Raw genomic sequence first — 25934 nt, forward strand, 5'->3', positions numbered from 1 at the left:
TAACCTGGGGGATAGAAGTAAGTCAGTGGGAGAGAATGAATGGTCATTCCTGTACTGGGGTATCTGCAGTTACAAATGTAATCAACAATTATGGGGTTGTTAAAGTTTCTCAAAATGCAGTCGCCCCTTATGTTTTTTGCCAGAGGACCCACCCAAGGAACCCACCGGATCATAAGTATTTTACCAACAAGCTGCGGGGGCATGGGTCTATTCGTGTTTAACCAATGTACGACCCTATTCCATAATTTTGCGGGACTTTCAACCTCATTTTTCCCAACTTTGGTACGCCAGCTAGAACAACCACAAGTGGGCAAACCTCCGGGGGTAAGTTTAAGATTTTTTTCCCGTTATTAGATTGGGTGGTTGGGACCTCCCCACCTGGCATGTCTTGCTCTGTATTATGTTTTTGCTGGCAAGAACTATTAGTATTGGCAGATGCATTATCCTTTACAGGGGGTGTAGCTACAGATGCCAATGAAACCAAATGGGTTGTATCTGAAGCTATTGTTCATTTATGGATGGCGGGAGCTAAGGCAACAGCCTTTCCTCTATGGGTTTTAACTAATGATGTAGTAGCTGTAGACGGATTATCTCCTATAGGGGGTTCTACAATTCCCTTGATGTCACGTTCAATCCTTTTTAGATGGACCTTGATCTTGCTCAGCCTCTCCTCTAGTGGCGCTAGAAGGAGCTTGAGAGTCTCATAGATGGCTTTAGACTCAGCCTCCTGCACCCCCACCCGTTCCCTTTGACTAGATAACCCGCCTGTTGCCTGGCTCTCCCTTCTCGGCAGTGAGGTATCAACTGAGCCCTGGGTGGGGTTTACAGCAGCCTGCTCCAGGTTGACAGGATTCTCTTTCATAACTTTTCTGGCTTTCTTTTTCCTCCCACCAATGTTACTTACTATTCCTTGTTCATTTTTTGGAATTGCTCCTGGATCTCTCCCACACTGTTGCCTGGTATTATGCACCTTAACAATATTAGGCAGAGAAGGAAACCTTTGGGGGGATACCAACAGTGAATCTGAGGCCGTGGACTGGCTACTAGTTAAGGCCCGAGATAAATTGAAAATGGAGGGCTGTGGGATGGGGAGTTCTAAAATTGGGGAAGCACTTAAACCACTATTAACATTTAGGTTGACAGGAGTCTGCGCATTCGCAATGAGTCCCATTGAAGACCTTCTTGCAATAGCCAGTTCCTGTGAGACCCGTCGCTCCATTATAGTAATCCCCTCGTTAACAACAGAGTTCATCCTCGTTATGAACTGGTCCATGGCTCCTGTGAAATTGACGGTGTCCGTTCTCCCCTTAACTTCCTTAGGCGGCATAATAAGTACAGAGAGAAACCCAAAACGCTGCAATAATAGACAAGTATCAGAGTACTCACAGGGGCAGATTATGCAGCAAATGGAAGGGGGTGGCCAGACCCGGCCTTCTCCGGTCTTTAACGGGCATAAACGGGCCCGCCCTTGGCCCGGGTGCTCCCGCCCACAACTCGCGGGACGAGAGACGTTCCACTCTTTTAACGCACCTCCGGGCGCTCTGCTGGCGTCACCACCGCCGGGGCACCTGGGAAATGTAGTTCCCTGCCCTCACGGCGGCGATGTTGCTGGTGCGGCTGTGCTGCTGTATGTCGAGCCGTTCCCCTCACGGCGGTGTAATGGCAGCCCCAGGTAAGTCTGCTAAGCCGTTCCCCTCACGGCGCTGTTGTCTCTGTGATAGACGCTCCCAATGAGCGCTCGGCGCTCCACTCTTTTAACGCGCCTCTGGGCGCTCTGCTGGCGTCACCACCGCCGGGGCACCTGGGAAATGTAGATCCCTGCCCTCACAGCGGTGATGTTGCTGGTGCGGCTGTGCTGCTGTATGTCGAGCCATTCCCCTCACGGCGGTGTAATGGCAGCCCCAGGTAAGTCTGCTAAGCCGTTCCCCTCACGGCGCTGTTGTCTCTGTGATAGACGCTCCCAATGAGCGCTCGGCACTCCACTCTATTAATGTGCCTCTGGGCGCTCTGCTGGCATCACCACCGCCGGGGGACCTGAGAAATTTAGTTCCCTGCCCTCACGGTGGCGATGTTGCTGGTGCGGCTGTGCTGCTGTATGTTGAGCCGTTCCCCTCACGGCGGTGTAATGGCAGCCCCAGGTAAGTCTGCTAAGCCGTTCCCCTAACGGCGCTGTTGTCTCTGTGATCAACGCTCCCCATTGCCATTGTGCAACATTCCGTCCATCATCTTGTGTGTTTTGCTGTTCACCCTATGTGGGAAGGGTATGCCTAGATGTGGGTCCCGTGCTCACTCGGCCACTGGAGTCAAGCTATCCTGGCTGAAGACGGCTGATAGCTAGAAACCGGTCCTAGGATGCTTGATTCCGGTCCAGGAAAGACTTGGCTTGGCAGTTCGGGCTGGACTGTTCCCATGAGGCACAGGATCAAGACTGATTTGCATATGGCCATGTCTGACCTGGGGTGGCTTGGTGAGCAAAATACCGATGGATTAAACCCAAATCTGTGACTGGGGGTGAATGTTTTGCCATTGTGCAACATTCCGTCCATCATCTTGTGTGTTTTGCTGTTCACCCTATGTGGGAAGGGTATGCCCAGACGTGGGTCCCGTGCTCACTAGGCCACTGGATTCAAGCTATCCTGGCTGAAGACGGCTGATAGCCAGAAACCGGTCCTAGGATGCTTGATTCCGGTCTAGGAAAGACTTGGCTTGGCAGTTCGGGGTGGACTGTTCCCGTGAGGCACAGGATCAAGACTGATTTACATATGGCCATGTCTGAATTGAGGTGGCTTCGTGAGCAAAATAATGATGGATTAAACCCAGATCTGTGACTGGGGTTGAATGTTTTGCCATTGTGCAACACATTCCGTCCATCATCTTGTGTGTTTTGCTGTTCACCCGATGTGGGAAGGGTATGCCCAGACGTGGGTCCCGTGCTCACTAGGCCACTGAAGTCAAGCTATCCTGGCTGAAGACGACTGATAGCCAGGAACCGGTCCTAGGATGCTTGATTCCGGTCCAGGAAAGATTTGTCTTGGCAGTTCGGGCTAGACTGATCCCATGTGGCACAGGATCAAGACTGATTTGTATATGGCCGTGTCTGAACTGGGGTAGCTTGGTGAGCAAAATAACGATGGATTAAACCCAGATCTGTGACTGGGGTGAATGATTTGCCATTGTGCAACATTCCGTCCATCATCTTGTGTGTTTTACTGTTCACCCTTTTGAAAGCAGGCACATCTTCCTTTATGAAGCAAGCACATCTTTCAAAATTATGGCATCCTGCTGAATAGGATCCATCTTGCTTTGCAGTAGTAAGTTGCTCAGCTATTGTATGTGACATCACTCGTTCTTTTCTGGCATAACCTGCAAAAGTGGATGCATTTCTTTATGAGATATTGAATGAAAGCATGTCAAAGCTTATATTGCACAGACTAGTGGACATACAACATAAAGTTAGAACTGGAAGGGATAATTAAAACAACGGTCCAGATTACTAAACATTTTTCACTTGGATAGTCCAGTTCCTCAGCAGTAAGTCAAACCAGTGCTTGCTTCTAACACCTTTTATCACCCTATTGTGAAAACAGGATTCTGAAGATGGTAAATAACATGCAACAATAATGGTTGTAGACATTTATTGCGCAGCATTTTGCTGTGAGATAATGTTAGGTTGTTTTTTGTGCAGCTGTGTTTTTGTGCTCTCTTATTGCAATGTTATTTTGTTGTGGTTTGCATGTTGTTATGATGCTTTGTGTTCTGTTCATTTGTTTATTTTAGAAATGTGAACAAATACTGCTATATTTCCAGGAAAAAGCAGACGTTTCTGTGACAAGTAACTATTTACCCCAATCTAAGTTGGTAATCTAGCGCTGTTCTAGCTCTTTGACGACTTAGGACACGGATGAGCCCAAACCTGTCCCTGAAAATGTATCTTGACTGAGCACTCTCAGTGCTCAATTTAGAGGAGACACTGACAGCCTGCAGCCTCTGCCACAGTTATGGGCTCACAATGGTCATAAATAATTGAGATGGAGCTCAGCTATTTCTTCACCTTGGACAGTGGTAAATGATTACTTGTTGTTGGCACTTTAAAGGCATGTGCTGCTTTTAGCCGGGAATGTGACAACAGAATGTATGTGCCTATACTGTAACATCACAACACAATTAGACATAAAGAGCAATTCACATTTAACATTAAAAAAAATGTAATCCAGCAACCATAGTCAAACACAATAGCATCACAGATCAAAAGTGCAGGACAAAAAGACATCAGCAAAAAAAACAATAAGGAACATTACCACCATATCACAAATCGCTTCGCAACAATCATCAAGCAATCAATCATCAATCAATCAATTAGGATTTCTAAAGCACAGCTAATCACCTGATAGAGTATCCAGGTGCTTGCAGGTCTCTGAGGTTTATTTGAACAGACAGGTCTTGAGGGTCATTCGGAATTCAGGAAGTGAGGTGATGGTCTGGAGGTGCGTGGGAAGGCTGTTCTAGGTCTTTGCTGCAATGTGAAAAAAGGAGAATCCTCCAGTTCTGCTTCAGTAGGTACAGGGTGAATGAGCAAGTAAAAGGGTGGTGGAACATATTCTTCTCGATGGTTGGTGGAAGTTCCGGCAGTGGTTTTCAATTTAGGAGGGTCCTTGGTTTTGTAGATCCTTGTGTTTGTGAGTCAGCAGTACGAATTGGCAACTCTTCTGTACGCTGAGCCAGTGGAGTTTCCTGAGGTGGGATGTGATGTGGGTTCATCAGGGAAGGCTGAGGATAAGTCTGGCTGAGTGTTCTGTATGGTCTGAAGTCTCAGTAGAAGGCGTGCGGAGATTCATATGTAAAGTGCTTTGCTGTAGTCCAGTCGGCTGGTGACGAGGGCAAGTGCATCTTTTGTGTGGGGGTAGCCACTTGAAGATCTTATGTAGCATGCGCAGAGTGAGGAAGCAGCCAGAGGATGCTGTGTTGATCTGTGATTTCATGGTGAGCTTTATGTCAACGATGATTCCAAAGTTTCTGGAGTGGTCAGAGGAAGTGGGTGCGGGTCCTAAGTCTGATGGCCACCAGGAGTCATTCCATGCATTGCTGCTGTTGCCAAAGATCAGTACTTCCTTCTTATCTGTGTTCAGCTGAAGGGTGTTGTTCTTCATCCATACACATTCTTCTTTCATACACATTCTTGTCACACATTACCATCTCAAGAGGCCTGCTTTCATAATACAGTTGTAAAATGTCTGTGGAGCAAACACATTGGCATGAAATAGTGCAACTCAAAAATGGTTTGTGATGCTGAAGTTTGTCTCTTGCTACCAGTCTTAAATACTGCTCTTAAAAAGTTATGCTTTTCGCTCCACAATAATGCTGCACGTCCACCATCCCAATTTGGAGTACACAGAATTTGTAAGCAGAAACCAATGCAGTTCTTTCTTGCCAGGAGACTCTAACAGATGCATTTGGTGTCCTCTGCAGGCAGTAGAAACATTGATACACCATCACAGAGACAGGTACAATAGCCCACTGTAGCATTCACTGCTGATTTTTACCGCTAAGGTCAAATGTTTGGTAGACAACATTAGGAGGAGCACCTGAACTTTGACAGTTAGTGAAAGCAGCACCCTCTGAATGTCCCTATCTCTGCATCCAAAGTCAAGTATTTGTCTTAAGGAAACCATTGATTTTTCTCTTCAGAGGCAGTACTAATTTTGATGAAAGATTTTAGGTATACAAACCTGACGCTACAGGATTGTTGAACACAAACAGAATAAAGATAGCCCTTGAACTGTTAAGTTGTAACCCACTGGACTTTTAGAACTCAATATTCTTTCATACATTATGAAGGGTCAAAACTAAGGAAGTAATGGTGTGACTTAAGAAATGTATGTAGATTTCCATATAATCTGCATAGGAATTGAACCATCATGTGAGTGTCCTTAAATAGTGCAGTGGGCTGCATAAAATATGGATAAGATGGGCGCTAGTAGTGACATGTGACACGAAAAATGTGTCCACTAACTGAGATCGGTGCATTTGCAAAAATATTCAGCCACGTGATGGTGCCCAGGCCTGAATCTTCAACTATAGACAGCCTTTTAAGCAGAATCTGATGGCCCATAGTGCCAAATGCAGAAATGTTTAAAGCATGGGAAAAGTGGGCCCAAGCCGAGGGGTCCAATCTTTCAGGGGGCCTGATAGAGCCAACTCTGTTCTGCACAGAGTCTTGCTCTGATGACCCTGAATATTTATTAACAGATTGTTTTAAATACCATTTCTCTTTAATTTACTTTTAATGTGGGTGATGTATGGCAGTCTATTTATCACAGATATTTTGCAGAGAAATGGTTCTTTTTCAAGATCATGCAACATCCATAATAACAGTTTTTTTATATAATAACAGAACATCACATATGAGAAATGGGAGGGGGTCACAAAGATTATGTGGTATAATATTAGTATGCTGCTGCTTTACTATAATATTGAAAGCAGGCATCACTATCCTTGAATATTAGTTTAGGGTCAGTGTACATGTGCACTGTCAGTGACCTGGCCAAAGAGGGATTGAAAGAGCTGAAATTGAATCATAAATTGAAATCTGTTATGAACAGGGGCCCGTAAAAGACATTTGTACCTGGGCTTCGAAATCCTAAGGCTGTCCCTGGTTGAAGGCCACAAGATGGTCCTGAGTAACTATGAAGAAACCTGTACCCTCTTCCACATCATTTCAGAAACCTTTTAAGACACCCTCCAAAGCATGTGCATGGATTAAAGAGGTGAGTGTCAATTTTGAACATAGAGGTGCTTTTGGGGCTGGAGGACAAACACTTTTCCTATTTGGCAGCATCAGGAGTTCTGCCAGTGGCAGAGTTTGTTAAGTCACCCCAGGAGTTTGCCCTGTGCTGTAAAATCAGTGCGAATGGCACTACGCATTGCACCAGAGGCCACTGCTGCTTTCTACCACTCGAGTACACGTTCTACTCAAGAGGCAGCTTCCTCAATGAAAATAGCTGATTTCTCAAAGCGAGCGATCGCGACCTGCCTCAACCGCCTGCAATGAGAAATCTCACCGGGAGGAGGTCTAGCGAGTGATTTTTTTCCAGTCAACTTACCGTTGGTGAGCCGCTCAAAATAAAACACTCTTTGCAGAGATTTTTGGAACCGTGCACGGAGTCTGGAGTGAGCAAAACTCTGCGAACTCTGCCGGCGGACCGTAATTCTTTGCCCACCCTTAGATTTAGGGAGGGTTAAGAAAGGGTTTAGGGAGAGACAGTTTTAGAATAGAAATTGTTTATGCTTATGCTGTTTCTAATTAAGTTAGCATTCACTGCACCATTTTCTATGTAGGTGTCATTTCAAGCTGTTCAAAACTGATCTAGTTCAATTTCGAGAAAGGCTCCTCTAAAGGTTTTGTTTCTGCCATTTTAGGCTTGTTCCCATAATGAGTGCACTGTTCCTATAAGCGCATACCTTTCTCACTAGATAAAGGCCCTCTCCCCCTTGTCTGGTAGACGGTTCCGGATAAAAGGCCCTTGGATTTTGTTATAATGTGTAAGATATGAGCGCTGAAACCGTTTTTTCTGAATTTCACTGTTTAGCTGCACCTGCTTGGAAAATTCCACTATGGACGTGTTTTAGCCCGCTAACAAAATTTACATAAAGTATCTATATGCTTCTCGATTTCAGTCCTCTCTGCAGCACTCCTAGCGACTGGGCAGATCGGGCTCCACTCTGAGTACATATTAATAATTAGCTATTTTTTTGGGTTCTATACTGTCCGACCGACTCTTCATTTGGTATGGAAGGCTGAGAGGTGGTTATTAGTGACCCGGATAGCCCTTAACGGGTAACTTCCTTCAACAGGCACACACCCACAAAAGAGTAAGCCTATTTCTATTCACAAACCTCACTACTATAGTTCATTGTCATCATCATCATCATCATCATCATTAATCTTTATTTAGTTTCCACATGGAAAACCATAAAAATACACAGCAAAAATAGGACAACTATTATATTAACAATGCAGTTAAAAGAGAGAGAACAAAATAACAACAGCACAGCTAATCTACTGACAATAAATAGAAAGCAGAGTCACATGTCTCAGTACTCACTACCAATGTGTGGTGGTGAGCCTCAGCGAGGCATACCAGTGCAAGAGGTTTGCCCTTCTCTGAACAAGTCCTCAGACCAATAGGAAAGAAGTTGGCACAGAAACTGGAATAGAAAATACAGAGTTTATTAACCTCATGAGGTGGAACTACATTCACACAACACCCTTCAGCAATGTATGAAGGAGCCCACTGAATGGAAGGAGCTTGGTCATTTTATACCCATACAGGGTCTCAAAAGAAGGCGGTACAAGTACAAGAAGTAAGTTTTAGGCAAATATAAGGTCATACAGAAAATGCACAGTCAACAAGTGGGAGGAGCTAACAGTTGCTAATTCTGGTGAACACATCCTGACATTTACAGACTAACAGTAGCAGCATGGACAGCTGAAAGCTCAACTGAGCATGTGCAAAGTGGAAGAGGCTAAATATAACGTGTCTCTAGGTACATTTCAAGAGCAGACATCAGCAAGGTAGGATAGAGCACATGGCATACACGTGGTAGCACATGGCAAACAAAATTTCTGCCAGAAATACAAAATGGTTTCCACAAAACGGACAAGATAGCCTCTAAATACAGGATGGCTTCTGCTTATGCTAACCCAATCGCTGCCAAATTACAACACGGTACAAAAGGGGGTGGTGATGGATGGAGCATCTGAACCAATGAAACACTCACACCCAGTCAACAGATCTAGGTTTAATCCATCACCGTTCTTTAGCCCACTCTGCCACGTCTGAGCATACTCTGCCAACTTATGGCGAATAAAGTGGTACAAAAGGGGTGGTGATGGCCATGCCTTCCCTGGACTGGAAACAAGGGGAGTCCCTTGCTCACTTTGCCACTGGATTTACGCAAGCCTGGCTGAACACGGCTGGAATGCCAGCAACCAGTCCTAGGAAGCTTGTTTCCGGTCCAGGGAAGGCATGGCTTGGCAGTTCAGGCTGGACTGTTTCCATGAGGCACAGGGTCAGACTGATTTGCATATGGCCATATCTGAACTGGGGTGGCAGAGTGGGCTAAAGAACGGTGATGGATTAAACCCAGATCTGTTGACTGGGTGTGAGTGTTTGATTGGTTCAGATGCTCTGTCCATCACCACCCCCTTTTGCACCGCTTTGTTCACCATAAGTTGACAGGGTATGCACAGATGTGAGTCCCTTGCTCACTTTGCCACTGGATTCAAGCTATCCTGGCTGAAGACGGCTGGAATGCCAGAAACCGGTCCTAGGAAGCTTGTTTCCGGTCCAGGGAAGGCATGGCTTGGCAGTTCGGGCTGGACTGTTCACATTAGGCACAGGGTCAGACTGATTTTCATATGGCCATGTCTGAACTGGGTTGGCAGAATCGGCTAAAGAACGGTGATGGATTAAACCCAGATCTGTTGACTGGGTGTGAGTGTGTGATTGGTTCAGATGCTCTGTCCATCACCAACCCCCTTTTCTACCGCCAATTACAACAGACAACCCTTTTAGCATTAGCTGAAGACATCCGTTCATCTGCGGTAATCTAGATATGCATCCTGTACATCGATGCTCATCAGTTCAGTGACCTCTTTATTTAGCAATTGTGGTGCTTTCATTTCTGCAACATTTCTTTTAGAAGGTGTACAAGCAGTGATGCAAATAGAGCAAAGCATGGGACCACATTGTATACATATACAGCATGTAAATAGTATCACCAATAGTATATATAGCATAGTCAGTAGCTTCCAGCCCAAAATAAAAAAGAGTGTCCACAACCTGTTAGAAAAAGTCCATGTACCAGTCTCTGGGTGAATTTCCGCAGCAATCTTATGTAGTTTAGAGATTGCATCATATACTGAAGGTCAGTGATCCGGAATGAAAACACAGCAGCTGCTGCCGATGATACGACATGCACCACCTCGATCAGCCAAAATCACATCAAGTACCATACGATTCAGGAGTGCTACATTCCTCGCAACTTGTAGATCTTCTGTATTGTTCCCAAGGGCCTTTGCTGTCTGATTGGTAACAGCTTCCACAACACGAGTTAATCACCTTATCTTTCTGTTGTTCAATGCAGCACCCACAAAAAAGAATAAACCCAAGTTGAAGTCGACATATTGTTACAAAGCAGTGACAGTTTGGTCAACTTCATCCATACTTATTGTCCTCTTATTTCTGTTCTTGGAAATGTCATTGTATAACTTGAAGTTGAGATGATACGATGCAGGTGCCAGAAACACAGGGGGCAACAGAAAGAACATGTAGCAGACCCCAGACCACCCCAGAGGTTGTGGGTAGTATCCCTTATTACCACAAACGAAGTATGTATTATGCGAAGATGTAAAACTGCTGTTATTGGTACCTTCAATTATCAGAATTACAATACATTCACTTCTCCCCACTGGAATTCTCCCAACACTACTAATGCATAAGTCTGCTTTAGCTCTTGTCACAGAAATCACAAAAGGTTCATTTTTCTTCATAGTCCTTGTATTTGTGAAGACATGTGGCATAGAAATATTGTCAGGTTGGTACTCCTCCCATTCCCATTTTCTTCCTCTAGCGTGAGGGTAACCATTCTCAGCAGGATAACATTCTTTATTAAAGTGATGATTGATCTGTCCTACTGTCATCTCTGTAATGTTGGCCCTTTCAGAGGCAAACAAAAGAGCAAACCAGGCTTGACAAGAACTGTTATGAGAGAATGGAAGAGGACTAAAAGGTGTTGCTCCTTTCTTTTGGTGCGCAGGTATCATCACACACACCCAAAAGTCGGTAGTATTCATGGCATTATGTTTATGATGCAACATCTGGATAAATGTATTGTTTAGGTAGGATTGTCGATGCTTCTGCACATTATAGGGAAGTATGAAATAGTGATGCTCAACTGGTGCAGAAGTAGTGGTAATCAGCAATTGTCAAGCAGGAGCCACTTCTCAACAAACCAAGTTATTGCTGCCATAGCCACCATAGCAACAACAAACCCTATAGCACAAATTATTTTCTTATTGCAGATCTTTACAACTTTTGATCTTTCAGCAGACATGATTAATTTGTCGTAAAAAAAAAAAACATTTGTTGGAGCTCTTATCCCTGGGCAGATGGTGATTTCTTCACCGAGGGTCAAGACGAGTGTCACTTCGCAAGACTGATTCCCCCTTGCCACATCGGCACTCCATTTCACCAACCCAGGATGGTAGCTCAACCAGTCCTTTTTGACAATGCAGGCTCTTTCCATGGTCTCAGTTGGTATCGCGATGCTACAGAAATCGTGTGGTCCGGGAAGACTCCCTCAGATTTTTCTGGTGAGATAGCGTGGCCCTTCTCTGTTTCCAAGATCTCTCTATGATTAGTCAGCACAGCAGGTTCCACCAAGGCAGGCAACACTCGCTTACAGTGAGTGCTATGGACCCAGTTCTTCCTGTTCGTCACTCAAACTGCTGTCCTCTTTGCAAGGAGCACTTGCTCTGGTCCTCGCCACCTCGGCTCCAAACTGTTCGACTGCTCGATGACCTTGACCATCACATGATCTCCAGGAAGGAGCCTCACCTGTAGATCTGTCTGGAAGAGCTTCTCAACCTGTTAATGAATAGAGATCAAACTTTTGGTAACTGTGCCAAAAAATCATTCATCAGAACACATGGTACATCATGTACAGGGCGTGGCTTAGGAACTCCCCTAATGTTCATCGGTCTCCCAAATACTACTTCATATGGTGTAAGTCCAGATTGTGAATGTGGCACCGATCTTATGGACAACAATGCCAAGGGTAGTGCGTTTGGCCATTTCAAAGACGTGGCAGCAAGTTTTTTTCAGCTTTAGTGTAGCGTTGTACCTCTCCACTAATCCTGCTGATTGCAGGTGGAAGACTGCATGGAATTTCAGTTTGATCCCTAATCCTTTCAGGACATGCTCAACTTGCCCAATAAAACGAGGTCCGTTGTCACTCCATAAAAGCTTGCAAACACCATATCTAGGCAAAAACTCCTTTAGAAGCACCTTCGCTGTAGTGAGAGCTGTATTATCCTTTGTTGGGTATGCCTCTATCCATTTACTGAAGGTACATACCACCACTAGGACATACTTTAAGTTTTTGCAGAATTCAAGTTGGATGTAATCCATCTGCAAAACTTCAAAAGGTGCAGTCGGTGTAGCAAACCCTCCTGTAGGAGTTTGTGTCCCTTTACTAGGATTATACTGCCAACAGATCAAACAGGACTGTACTTATCTTTTAGCTGTACCGGCAATCTCTGGATGCTCCTAGACTTGTGTGCAGCAATTTCGTTATTGCTAGAGCTCCAACATGTGCCGGCCAATGTCCCATTTGAACCATAGGCTGTAAATAATCAGAAGGCAATTTCCACATGTCCATTTCTTTGTTACGCCAACAGCCCTCATTGTCTAACATTCCTTCTTAAGACCATTGCTCCAGCTCTTTCACAGAGGAAGATCTCTGAATATCTAATACTTCTTCTCTAGCATCTTGCCAACGTTCAGCTTGTGATTTCACTACGTCATGGATATAGTGCTTTGTTGCATCGCAGACTCACGAGCTACGCGATCTGCAAAGGCCTTGCCTTGTCCTATCTTATCAATTACTTTCTTGTGCGCGCTATACTTAATAATAGCAATTTTCTTTGGATATGTAAGTGCAGTCAAAAGATTATGCACTAGATCTCCGTGCATTATCTGCATCCCGTGGGATGCAAGAAAGCCTCTTTCCTTCCAGAGTAGGCCAAAATCATGGGCCACTCCAAAAGCATAGCAGCTGTTTGTATATATGTTCGCACGCAAGTCAATGCTAAGTTCACACGCTCATGTTAAAGCTATTAGCTCAGCTGCTTGAGCCGACTTCTGTGGTATAATAGGTGTCTCCACTACTGTCTTAAGTGTCGCAATTGCATATGCAGATGAGGTTGTACCATCTGGTAACTCCAAACAGGACCCATCAACCCACAGTTCCCCATCTACATCTGAAAGGGGCGTATCTTGCAAGTCAAAGCGACCCTTTGTCTGTTCTTCAGTAAGGAAGATACAATTGTGAGATTCTTGTGACTGAGTCGCTGGATATGGCAATAAAGTAGCTGGGTTCAATGTGAGGGGCCAACAGTGTCAACTCGTATCCTGTTAAATGAGCACTAGTCAAGTGTTGCGTCTTGGTCTGATTCAAAAGCGCATCTACTGCATGGGGTACCAACAGTTTATGTGACAAAACTATCCCTTCACTCTGACGTATGGGCATAGCTGTTGCTGCAACTGAACGGAAGCACCCAGGCAATGCTCAAGCAACAGGAACAAGAACTGCTGAAAAATATGCACAGGGACGCTGCTTGTCACTGTGTGCTCTGCACTAAAACTGACAATGCACACCCATCTTTCTCATGTGCATAGAGTGCAAAAGCCTTTGTGTAATCTGGAGTGCCTAACACTGGTGCCGAACAAAGAGCTTGTCGTAACTGATGAAAAGCATCCTGGCATTCATCTGTCCATGGAAGGGGCATTGGAGTGTCTTTAGTCAAAAGCGCTAGCAGGGGTTTAACAATGTGTGAAAATCCTAATATCCATTGCCTGCAGAACGAAGTCAAACCAATGGATGCACGGACATCTTTCTGAGTAGAAGGTACTGATGTATCTAAAATTGCTTGAATGAGATCTGGTGTAAGTGCACGGCCCTCCTTAGACAGAAAGTGACCTAAATAGGTTACCTTCGGTCTACAATATTGTAATTTCTTCAGTGACACCCTATGGTTGTGTGTAGCAAGAAAATAAAGTAGAGACAAAGTACATTTTTCACACTGCTCAAGCGTATCTACTGCCAACAAGATGTCATTGACATATTGTATGAGAGCCACTCCTCCAGACAAAGTAAAGGAATCAAGTTGTCGTTTCAATGCTTGACTATAAATGCTCGGACTCTCAGTGTACCCTTGAGGAATTCTACAAAATCTGTATGATGTATTATTCAAAGTGAAATCGAACAAATATCGGCTATCAGGATGAATAGGAATCGAGAAGAAAGCATTCTTCAAGTCCATCACAGAAAATGTAGTTGCTGTTGGAGGAACTAGGGTAAGCAATGTTGTTATGTCCGAAACCACAGGGTACTGCGGTACTGCAATCTTGGTAACTTCTCGCAAATCAATGATGAATACGTAAATCCTAGTGTCAGTATCTTTTTTCAAGATAGGAAGAATAGGACTGAGGCAAACATTGTAAGGATCTTCCTCCACAACCCCCACTTTAATCAAATCATGAACAATCCATATGAGAGCTTCACCTACTCAGGAAATGTTATATTGAGGCAATCGTGGCAATGAAGCACCCTCCTTGACACTAATATGCACTGGCGGATTAACCATTTGCTCTACATCGGTGTCTGAAGCAGCCCATAAAGTACTAGGGAGTGAGGCTAATGCAATGTCCTCTTTTACAATGCACGATCTCTCTATTACAGGATAGTTGTCATTCAAAATAACCCGTACTCCTTCTGGAGAACATCGTATCATAGCCCTGAAATGCTTGAGCATATCATGTCCCACAATATTATATGGTGTATTCAGAGAAAGCAAAAATGGACATGGAGCAGTAAATTTATCAACATGAAATGCAAGCGGTTGTGATAATGGGCTAAGGGAAGGTGTTCCATCGAAACCTATTGAAGTAATAGTTAAGCCAGACAGGGGAGCCCTTGGAACCAAGTGTTTAGATAAGGCGCTACGAGTAGCTCCTGTATCAACCAGAAACTGATCAGTAGAACCCAAAACATGTGCTGTAACATTGGGACCTTCTGATCTACTGGAACTTCAACTGATTCCTTACCCCATCCTAGACAATCCTATGCATGAACATAATCTTTCAAATCAGACGGCACATAATCAGACATTTGATATTGATTTTGTCTATCAAATGTGTTAAACCCATCCTGTCCACGTGTATTAGCATCAAACCTAGCATGATCATCTGTGCTTCCTCTAGGCCCTGATTATCCTGAATGATTTCTCATTTGGCCCGACAACGTGGATACTGCTGAGCACGTAGTGCCGGACAATCAGAAGCCCAATGTCCAAATTTCTTACAATAAGCACACTGGTCAACAAACAAATTCGAACAAGCATAAGAAGAAAAGGACGAACCATAATATCCACGTCCACCTCTATCATTGCCTCTAGAAGGCAGACCATAAGCCTGAGCCAACATAACCTTCATTTTTAATTCATTCGTTTTTTTATCCTCATTGCCTTTTGCTTCTAATTCCTGTTGTTCGTAATACTGAGCCATAGTTAAAAGAGAACCGGAGAAGAGGTAGTCCATGAACTCTCGCTGGCCTTTAGGCGACTAGCTATTCCTGACAACAGATTTGCGATATATTTATCGATGAACAGATGCCTGTCCGTGTCTTCGGTCAATGACTGGCCACTAAAATCGTGGAATGCCTCTCCAAAAAGCGTGAAGAAGTCAGAAACCGATTCATCTGTCATTTGCTTACAAGACGCTCATACAGTCCAATCTATCTTTTTAGGGGGAATAATTGTTTTTAACTTTACTATAATAGCTGCTGGAAGATCTAATATTAACTGACATGGTTTCTGTGCGGGTTCTCTTTCTTCATCTAATTGTTCTAAATCTTTCCATAATGCCCCAAAAGTCGCACGATCATCAACTTTACGCACAGTTCTCCACATATCAGGGGGTAATATCAAACAGAAAAACAGGTCAATATCGGGTAAAGTCATAGTACAAGAGCTGATAGCACCCTCAACTTCCTAATAAAAGACTGCTGGATTTTTTCGTGGATCAGGTAATGCAGTTTTAAGAGCCATAACATCCGCTCTATTCCAAGAAGTGTAAACCCAATTATAAATAAAATAACCCTTTGCAGTAGAAGCCTTATCATCACTTGTACCCGCTCCCTCAGGAGGAACATACAAAGGTGCTGCTTCCCGCATGGGTTTCGCATGAACTATCATAGACTTATCTGTTCCGAAGATAGAAGCTTGTGCGACGCTGGTCTGAGATGTTTGTGCAGCTGTGTCTGCTGCCTTTTTCTCTTCTTGCAAACGGACTGTCTCAACACGTAATTTAACCAAACGCCTGATTGAGTCAGCCAACTGAGAAAAGACAAAAAGACCATCACGCATTTGATTACAATCATTTGATACATCAACAAGCTCCAAATCATCAGAATGTTTCCTAAACCGTTCAACAACTTCTGCGGCAAACACCTCTGTGAAATATACTTGCTCCCTTTCCTGCCAATCCTTCATGTCATCTAAAAGTTCAGCAGCAGGAGCAATATTACGGGCGGCTTTACAAGCAGCAGATCTAAGCTGAGACGCATGCTCAGCAGACAACATAGAACAAGTTTGCTGTGCTTTCTCCTGGTCTGCAGGAAAGTCCTCATCTGAGTAATAATTAGCAGAAGGAAGAGTATACGGAGGTGGAGAACGATCTAACAAGAGAGAATTATCTTGGGGATTATTAAGAATAGGATAAAGAGGTCTACGAACAGCATGTTGGCCATTTACCTGTAAATGACGCTCCCTATCTTCTCTCTCTTTAAGTTCTTTCATTTCTTTATTTTTCATTTCCAACGCTTTCGCATGAATGCTCTTACGCTGTTCTTTTTCAATCAAGGCTTGCTCACGCTTCATTCGCTCACGTACTTCTTTCTCCCACATTCGTACACAGTCAAACATGTCTTGTCTAGCCTTTTGCTTAAACATTCATTGTTCCACATACTGAATCTTTCGCAAATCAAATGACTCATGCATAGGCCAACGTAACTCAGGATCCTTACGAGTATATTTATTCCATAATGTGCTGTACATTATAGAAGATATACATTATAATATTCATGTCCCTATTTGGTGTCCTCTCCGGGGGGGGCTGTTGTGCTTCATCGAGTCTAAAATTGGTACTACTACAAAAGCAACACATCCTACGAAGTGTGCTAGAAACAGGCGTGCCAAAAATAGTGCAGAATATGCAGTATTATAACCAAAGTAGCACTTAAAGTACTGTAGTGCGTTGTGCCGTTCAAATCCATTCAAAAACAGAGAAAATTCTCCTCATTACCTGCCTATATAAATTGCAATTCATATATCAATCCCATACAAATCCAAAGTTGGCCAACACAAATTCCAAAATTCAAAAGCCACAGTAAGCTTTACTAAAGTGCCTTACCAATGCCAGGCATCAAAAACTAACAGCAAGTACCGCATAACGACTCTTAACAATCACTTGGTGTCCAGATTCTAACTGCCAAGTTCTCAAATCAACCAAATGGTCACTGCACGACAAATCAACAGAAGAGATCTCAGTCGAGGACCGGCACCACCTGGAGGGTCAGATCAGAAAGAGAGGAAAAATGCTGTGGTTGCCAAGACGCGGGTCTCCTCGGGCAGTGATCGTCCAAAGCGAGATTCCAATCCTCTGTTTCGGCCACTCCTTCGGGCATCCGAGTAGCTGATGAGCCCCTCGTGTCGGGTGCCAATTTGTGGTGGTGAGCCTCAGCAAGGCCTACCAGTGCAAGGGGTTTGCCCTTCTCTGCACAATAGGATAGAAGTTGGCACAGAAACTGGAATAGAAAATACAAAGTTTATTAACCTCATGAGCTGGAACTACATTCACACAACACCCTTCAGCAATGTATGAAGTAGCACACTGAATGGAAGGAGCTTGGTCCTTTTATACCCACACAGGGGCTCAAAAGAACAAGTACAAGAAGTAGGTTTTAGGAACATATAAGGTCATACAGAGAATGCAGTCAACAAGTGATAGGAGTTAACAGTTGCTAATTCTGGTGAACTCATCCTGACATTTACAGATTAACAGCAGCTGCATGGAGAGCTGCAAGCTCAATTGAGCATGTGCAAAGTGGAAGAGGCTAAATATAACCTGTCTCTAGGCAGATTTCAAGAGCAGACAACAGCAAGGTAGGACAGAGCACATGGCATACACATGGTAGCACATGGCAAACAAAACGGCTGCCAAAAATACAAAATGGATTCCACAAAATGGACAAGATAGCCTCTTAATACAGTATGGCTTCTGCTAATGCTAACCCAATTGCTGCCAACCTACAACAAATGGCTCAACACAAAGGTTTGAATGTAGCAGAACAAGCTGTCTAAACCTAAAAACAAAAACCTACTTAATGGCTGCCATGTTATGGTTATGATAACTTGGCCCCTACCCTCAGATATAACTAAGCCCAAGACATGTCAAAGGTAGAATGAGAGAAAATAACATGTTTATAAAGTACTTTTATTGAACGTCAACAACTAACACATGGCTCTTAGGCATAAAGTAGCATATATAAATCGGAACTTGATAAACACAATCAAGTGGATGGAGTCATAGCATACAAATAAGGAAAATGTGTCCTAATGCTCACAGCAGTGGATACATAATTTACAATTGATGAGCATATCATCTGGTTAGGAACGGATTTTAAAACAACAAACCCTGCCTACACTGCCTACAATTTATGGGGTCTTATAAACCTTACTCTAGTAGAGCGGTAAAAAGTGCAGCAAAAGAAAGCATAGTGCATATTGCACTGAACAGAATGATCATCAAAAGGACAGACCCTCTTTTCTTTAGTCCATTGACCTCTCAGTGGGTAGGGCACCATAAAATTGACTAAATTGAGATGGAACCTGGTTAAAATGTACCTATGATGGGTAGATAGAATATCGCTCAAATACGACTGCATGCCGCACACTGGGGAAATGGATAAATATGAGACCACCAAACTCTTCAAGAAGTTGTGTCGATCCCTTGCAGCCCTAGCCGCCTCACGTAATGTGACCTTTAATCATGCTTTAGGTCAGTCAAAGGTGAAACACTCCTCAGTAGGTGTAAATGGAATGATCAGAGATGAATACACATCCCATATATAACACAGCCAGGATATTTCAAGCGAGTGGTTAAGGGATAGGCAATCAGCTATGTAGGCCCTATTCAATATTGCTTCAGGCATCATCCAAATCGAGTGCCACAGTAGGATAAGATCTGCTTTTATGATATCCTCAGTAAAAGGGAGGCCTAGTTCACTGCGGCAGATGGAGGCAGAAGTGGATTGAAGGACCAAACGCATATGCCTCAAAATACTGATCTTCGTAGTTTGAACTTTATCCCCCCCTGAATATCCTCCAAATGCTTCCCTCACAGATTGCAGCTGACAAAGCTTTGACATTAAGTAAAGTGCACATTTCTTTCAAGAGGCGTCAGCTAAGCCTGGCGACAAACCTAAAGACCACCCCAGAATTTGCAAACAAGTGCTGTGATGTAATGTTAATCCGGGGAATCCCCTACCCTTATCATTTCTGTGCCATATTCTTCCATATTCAGAAGGAAACCACAAATGTCCTATCACCCAGCATTCCCCAAGATCCCCTGTTAAAAATGTTATCTCACTTGTTTGGATGAACCAAGTGCCCGCATCATTGGAAGGGCCCAAAACATAATGTTGACACATCCAAATTATTGTTTACAAAACAACCTGGATTTGCAAGGGGGTCATATGTATTTTTGGTACCAGGCTTGGCGGACATCTAGGGAAACCTACCAAACCAAAAAACATCTGAAGAATAGACACCTGAAGGAGGTTAGGGAGGTGTGACTTGCATGGACCCCCCAGCATTTTCTTTCCTAGAATGTACTGCAAACCTCAAATTTAGCTAAAATATCATTCTTTTGCCACATTGCTATGTGGAAAAGTTGTGGGAGCACCGGGGTGGTAAAAATTTCCTACCACCCAGAATTTCCTCAAGTATCCCAATAAAAATGCTATCTCATTTGTGTGGGTGTGTCAAGTGCCCACGACAGGAAAGAGCCCAAAATATTTTGTAGACACATTACAATTATTGATCACAAAACGATCTGGTTTTGCAAGAGGGCCACCTATGTTTTTCGCCCCAGGCATAGCGGCCATCTCTGGAAACCTACCAAAACCACATAATTCTGAAAACTAGACGCTAGGTTTGGCTTCCATGGATCCCCCAAATGTTTCTTACCCAGAATCCCCTCCAAACCTCACATTTTGCTGAAAATCAGTTTTCCTCACATTTCTGTGTGGGAAAGTTCTGGGGTCACAAACGCCTGAGGCTTCTGGTTGGGTGTCATGGTGGCTCCACTGTAACGGCTGCCGAGGGGAAAGCAAGCATGATTTTCAAGATGGAGAACAATTGTAGGCTAATAAAGGCACCCTCAGCACCTCATGGGCGGTGGTCTGCTGCCAGCGAACGGCTCCTGATCACTGTCAACTATAGATGCCCGCCTTCCAACTACTTCCGGGTCTGTCATCTGCACCCATGGAGGTGGATGATGACTGAGCCCACAACCCCTTCCTTCTGGAAGAAGCTAGGTGATTAGGTGGACAGTAGCCCCTCCCTGAGAAGAAGACAACAGCCAAGGCTACGCACGCCTTTAGCCATGGTGTAATGGATCATCTCTAAGCTGGTGTTGTGAGTATACTTGGGGTCACAGAGGGGTACCTCCTCCCCCCTTCACCCAGCGTGCACACTCCCCCTTCACCTCTCGATGCCAGCCTAAATATGACAGGGTCCTGGCAGATCGGGGGGCATATTACCAAGGGCATTATCGCCGCATTAGCGGGACTTTTTCCCGCTAATGCGGCGATAATTTTATCGCCCTATTAACAAGCTGTCGCTAACACCAGTTAGCGACAGCTTGTAGGCGATAGCGGGCATTTAGGGGCCCACTTTGCATATCAGCGATAATTATCGCTAATGACATGCAAAGTGGGCGTGGCAAGATGTTAGTGACTGAAAACAGTCGCTAACATCTCTAACTCCTATTAACAACTTTTGGAAATATTCTCGCTAAGCGCGAATATCTCCAAAAGCTAACGCCTGCTAAAAGCAGTTCTTTGCCATGTTATCCAATGGAAGGTGGATAACATGGCTAAGAGCATTGTCACGATAATGCATGAATATCGCTGATTTTGAGATAAACCTTGATAATATCAAGGTATCTCAGCGGTAAAAATCCTCGGTGCTCTGCGATATTTTTTTCCCGCTAACCAAGCAATAGCGATAATTATCGCTATTGCTTGGTAATATGCCCCCTATTTCTCTAAAATTGGAGCGTAATAGAACTTTTGTTAAAGCACTCGAACAAAGGAGGGAGGAAGTGGCAAGAAACTTTTCCTTGTGCTGAGAATATTGGTATTATTCCGTTTGTTTGCCTCGTCGACTGACTCTGCAGATCCTTTAATAACTTCTCACTAATGTACTGTCTTTTTGAAATGTGTAGTGATCTTGTATTGCTAGCATTGGTTGTAGGGGAGGCCTGCTTTGAAGATCTGTACACAATGATTGGAGCAAAAATAAAAGTATAATCCAGCACTATGAATCTCAATGGAATCCGTGTGCTGCAGTGTATTTTGCTTATGTTTGAAAAGTGAAAATCATAAAAAGGGAACGTGTGAGGGGTGCACTGCCCTTTACAATCCAACTGAAAAGTGGCACGAAAGGGAGAGAACTGCATGCTAATCACAAATCTAGCTAGCTCAGTAAGACCGGTGATCTCTTTGATTTTGACCCAATAGCCTCCTGTTGTTTTGCGCTTCACAGTGTTATGTGACCGTAGCACAAGCTCGGTGAGGGGGCATTATGTCCTAATAGTGATGAAAGGTGTGCTGGAGGAAGCAGACCCCTGCTGCTGGACTCACAGCCATTCCTTTGTGGCACACTGTGTGGGGTTCAGCATTAGGACTGAGTGCCTGGTGTACATGACTTTGTACCTGGTATTTCTAAAGTGCAAACTAATGACCCCTAAGGGTCTCAAGGCGCTGGGGGCCATCAGGAAGATTAAGTGAGCTATTGCCCAGAGTCACACGGTGCAGGGCTGAGCTGCCGCCGGGAATCAAACCATGAACCCTGTGCTCCGGAGTCTGCTGCCCTGTCCGCTGCACCACACCTGAGCCACATTAGCAATGCTCAGCAAATGAGCTGTAGAGCTCAGAAGAGCCGCCAACTTCTACCTGCACCTGCCGGGATATCTTGACTTTGCTTTTTTTAGCAAAATGTCATCTTAAAGTTAGGTGTGGGCAGAACTTTGTCGGTGTGTGGAACTCCGCAGAATCTCACAGAGTTTTTAAGTCACTCAGCAGAATTATGCAACTCCGCGAGTTCAGCCCACCCCTAATTGCAAGGTGCAGCTCATTTATTGGCTCTGGGTACCTCAGGCACTTGGTGAACCTATAAGCCATATATATTCTCACAACCAGAGGAGAGGGGTCCAGTGAAGGTAATGGTATATTGCTTTTGAAAATCTGCCATAGTTAGAAAAAGTTACAGATGAAAAGAGAAAAACTGCTGTTTTTTTAAACTTAATTTCAATATTTTGTTACTTTTAACTAATACTATTTATTATCTTTGTAGGGTGTCACATTAAAACAAGCATTGACAATGCCAATAGGTCTCGCATTTGCGAAAGGTAGAGCTATTGGCATTGTAAATGACAATTACTTTTACCCATGTATTTTGTTTTGGAGTGGAGTGGATGTATGTGGTATGGAGTGGATTTATGTAGGTTGGAATGGAAGTGTTAGTTGTGGAAATATGTGGGGTGGAATTATAAGGTGTGCAGTGGATTTGTGTTGTGCAATTAAGTGGCATGCTGGATAGATAGGAGCAAGAGCTGCACAGAATAGATAGACAGGAAGACAGAGAGGGGTGCATAGTTTGTGTATATATCAAGGTAAATAAATAAATAAATAAGAAAGATTGTTACATATAAACCAGTCCGGCCATAAAGTGTCTATAAATAACAAGTAAACTCCATACGACCGGACTGGTTTATATGTAACAATCTTTCTTATTTATCAAGTTGTTTCTTTTCAACAATTTCTGACAAATCTAACATTTGGTTACCCATAGACCCCAACCTCCTGTAAACTGGTTCTACATATACATATTGTTTATTTTGCTCCTTTTGTATATTCCCATACACGATATTAGATTTTTTATGATGTTTAAGATTGAAATACTGAGCACTATGCTGCATCTCTTTTTTTCACACCACTTTATTTACCTCACGTAATACCCGCCGGCAATCACCACAATGAGCATGCGCCAGTCTCCTTTTCATGTTCACACACAGATACGCCCCTTACGTGTGTCACTAATAAACGCCTACACCAAAGTGTAGCGGCATTCGCGGAGAATGAAATTTGCAATCGACACCAGCGTTTGAGAGAAACACCACGCGTACTTTGATTAACTCGGTAACTCAGTAAGCATTTTATGCTAAGTGATAATGCATGGTAGAAAATTCGTTATGTTTTTAAACCTCTGCATGTCAATGTTTGTAATCATACAGTCGACAGTCTTTTCACTTTCACTCTTTTGTATTAACATCCACAGTACCTTATATACATAAGCACTTCAAGCAGGACTTGACTCTGTTTTTAAAAGCCTGCATCGCAACTCATGCTTCAAGCTACATTACGCGCTGGTAGTAAAAATCACGAAATGGGCACTAAAACGAACGCGGTCGGTCACATGATTTTTGAATCACCAAAACGAATTGACGCATATCAATGTTTTCCTCACAGTTAACAACGTTTCACCAATATGTTAACATCTCCCCATTGTGTGCACTTTTTTCACATCTTCTCACCTTTAAACCGTCATTTCCGGCATCGTACCACAGTGGATTACCTTGTCAATAATCATTTGTGACTTTACTTCTGGTACATAGAACTTCCCTACCTGTATGATATTGTTTTTCACAGAATATCCTCAGATGAAGGCACTTGTTGCCGAAATGCATTGGGAGGATTAAAATAATATGGAGAATACTAATGCATTCTGGGAAGTTGAAACCTTTATAATAAGGATTATTCGTCTGTTGCCCGGGGGACATATCCTATTCCCATAGGAATGCATCTTAATTCAAGTTCAATCACACTCTAGCTCAGAGAGTGATCCCTGGAGCACGACACAACTTTAAAACCTCACTCTCAACGTGGTAGTGCGCTCTTTCTCATACTTCATATTTTTTCCTACCCCATTTAAAGTGCAATTCTACTTTTAGCTAGTATCCAGTCCTGACTAAAGTATTTAATATGCCTTATCTACCTCACTCCCATTTATTTTAAATTTAGGTACATAATAATGCAAGAAACCAACCAATTTACTCACTCACAATTGTGACAGGTAAGTAAAATGAAGGAGAAGCATGTTGTTCAAGATCACACAAAGTGGCCAAGCAGGAAATTCACATTAGATATAATGTATCGTAGATCTGCGATCAACGTCTTTCCATTTGTATATAGCAAAGGCACACACAGACCACAACTAATGAACAAGAAAACAAAACAAAAATGTACTTACCTATTATAAACTACTAATCTTGGGGTCTGGAATAGTGTCTTGCTCACCGAAAAAGCCCTTCAATGCCTCGCCAAGACTCATAAGCGCTACATAAATACATTTGCAATTGCAATAACTCATCTATTTGCCCTGTCACTTAGTGTTACTTTTTTTCTTAAAACCATATCACATAACTGATTACAGCTATATCTGTTTGTCTTTCTTTTGTAAAAATGAGGCCCTCATTCACAACTAATTCTGCTCATTTCACTTCAGATCTTGAAGAGACATGGTGTTTGGATTTTTAAGGGAAAACATTTAGATCTAAAAATGCATCTTTAAAAGCTATTTATTGATGAACAATTTAGAAAATGCCTTTAGTGAATGTATGACAACCTTTTGCTTCTCACAGGACCTGTGAGCATTTAATATACGTTTGCTCAGAAAACTTCAGGTTTAGAGATGGAAATCCACTCTCCTACTTAAGATGGCAATTGTGCTTACAAGAACTGGGTTATGCACCCGGTACCTTTTTGTTTTGAGCTTAAAAAAGCTTTATTTAAGAATAAGAAGAACCAAGATACAACTTACTAGCAAAGCTATAAATAAACAACGAAACATAACGCATGATATAGAAAACCTAAGAAAAACCATTATGCATTGATACAGTAGTACTGGTAGATAACACATAAAGAGTAGCAATATTAAAAAAGGTACCTTTTAATGAAACAGCATTTTAAATTTTGTTTTATAAATATTATCAAAAGAGAAAGGGGGGAAAAGAAAAAAAGAGCATAAGAAAGAAAGTTCAGCACTATAATTATATTAATCCATATTGCATTCCGATATTATCACCGTAAAAGTGTAGACAATGCACTAATGACAATATAAAAATGTTATATATACAAATAAAAACTGACCAGATCATCGTGATTGAAAAACATAAGTACTGTCCTGGGACTATATTGAATGAGAAGATAAATAATTGGTGAGTGGAGACCAAAAGGCCTCTTTTTTGAGAAATTGGTGTGATGAGGAGACAAATGCTCTATCCAACCTATGATGATGACAGAGAAGGTTCCACCAACCGCTATAAACGTAAAACTAGGAGCATCTTTCCAACTAGAAGTAATAACTTGAAAGGAAATGACCAGTAACAAATCACAAACAATTCCATTTTACAAGCACAAAACCAAATTGGAGAAGTACTTCCTTAAAATATAGAGTTGTTTTTAAATGGAAAACTAATAGAATATATAGAGAAGACAGTTTTACAAATTTTAATCCAGAATGATTTAATGTTAGGACATAAAAAAAGGAATGTACGTATGTGCCAAGAGTGATTGAGCAGGTCCAACAAGCAGGCGTTGAACCATGTGTGTATTTAGAACTAGAAGCTGGAGTTAAATACAACCTTTTATAAAAGTAATATAGAGTCTGAGTAGTGCTTGCATTACAGGAAGTGCAACATAATCGGGAACAAATACAATTCCAAGTGTGTATGGAGAACGTTTGCTGC

This window comes from Lissotriton vulgaris, chromosome 9 (genome assembly GCF_964263255.1).
Source record: "Lissotriton vulgaris chromosome 9, aLisVul1.2, whole genome shotgun sequence".
NCBI lineage: Eukaryota > Metazoa > Chordata > Amphibia > Caudata > Salamandridae > Lissotriton > Lissotriton vulgaris.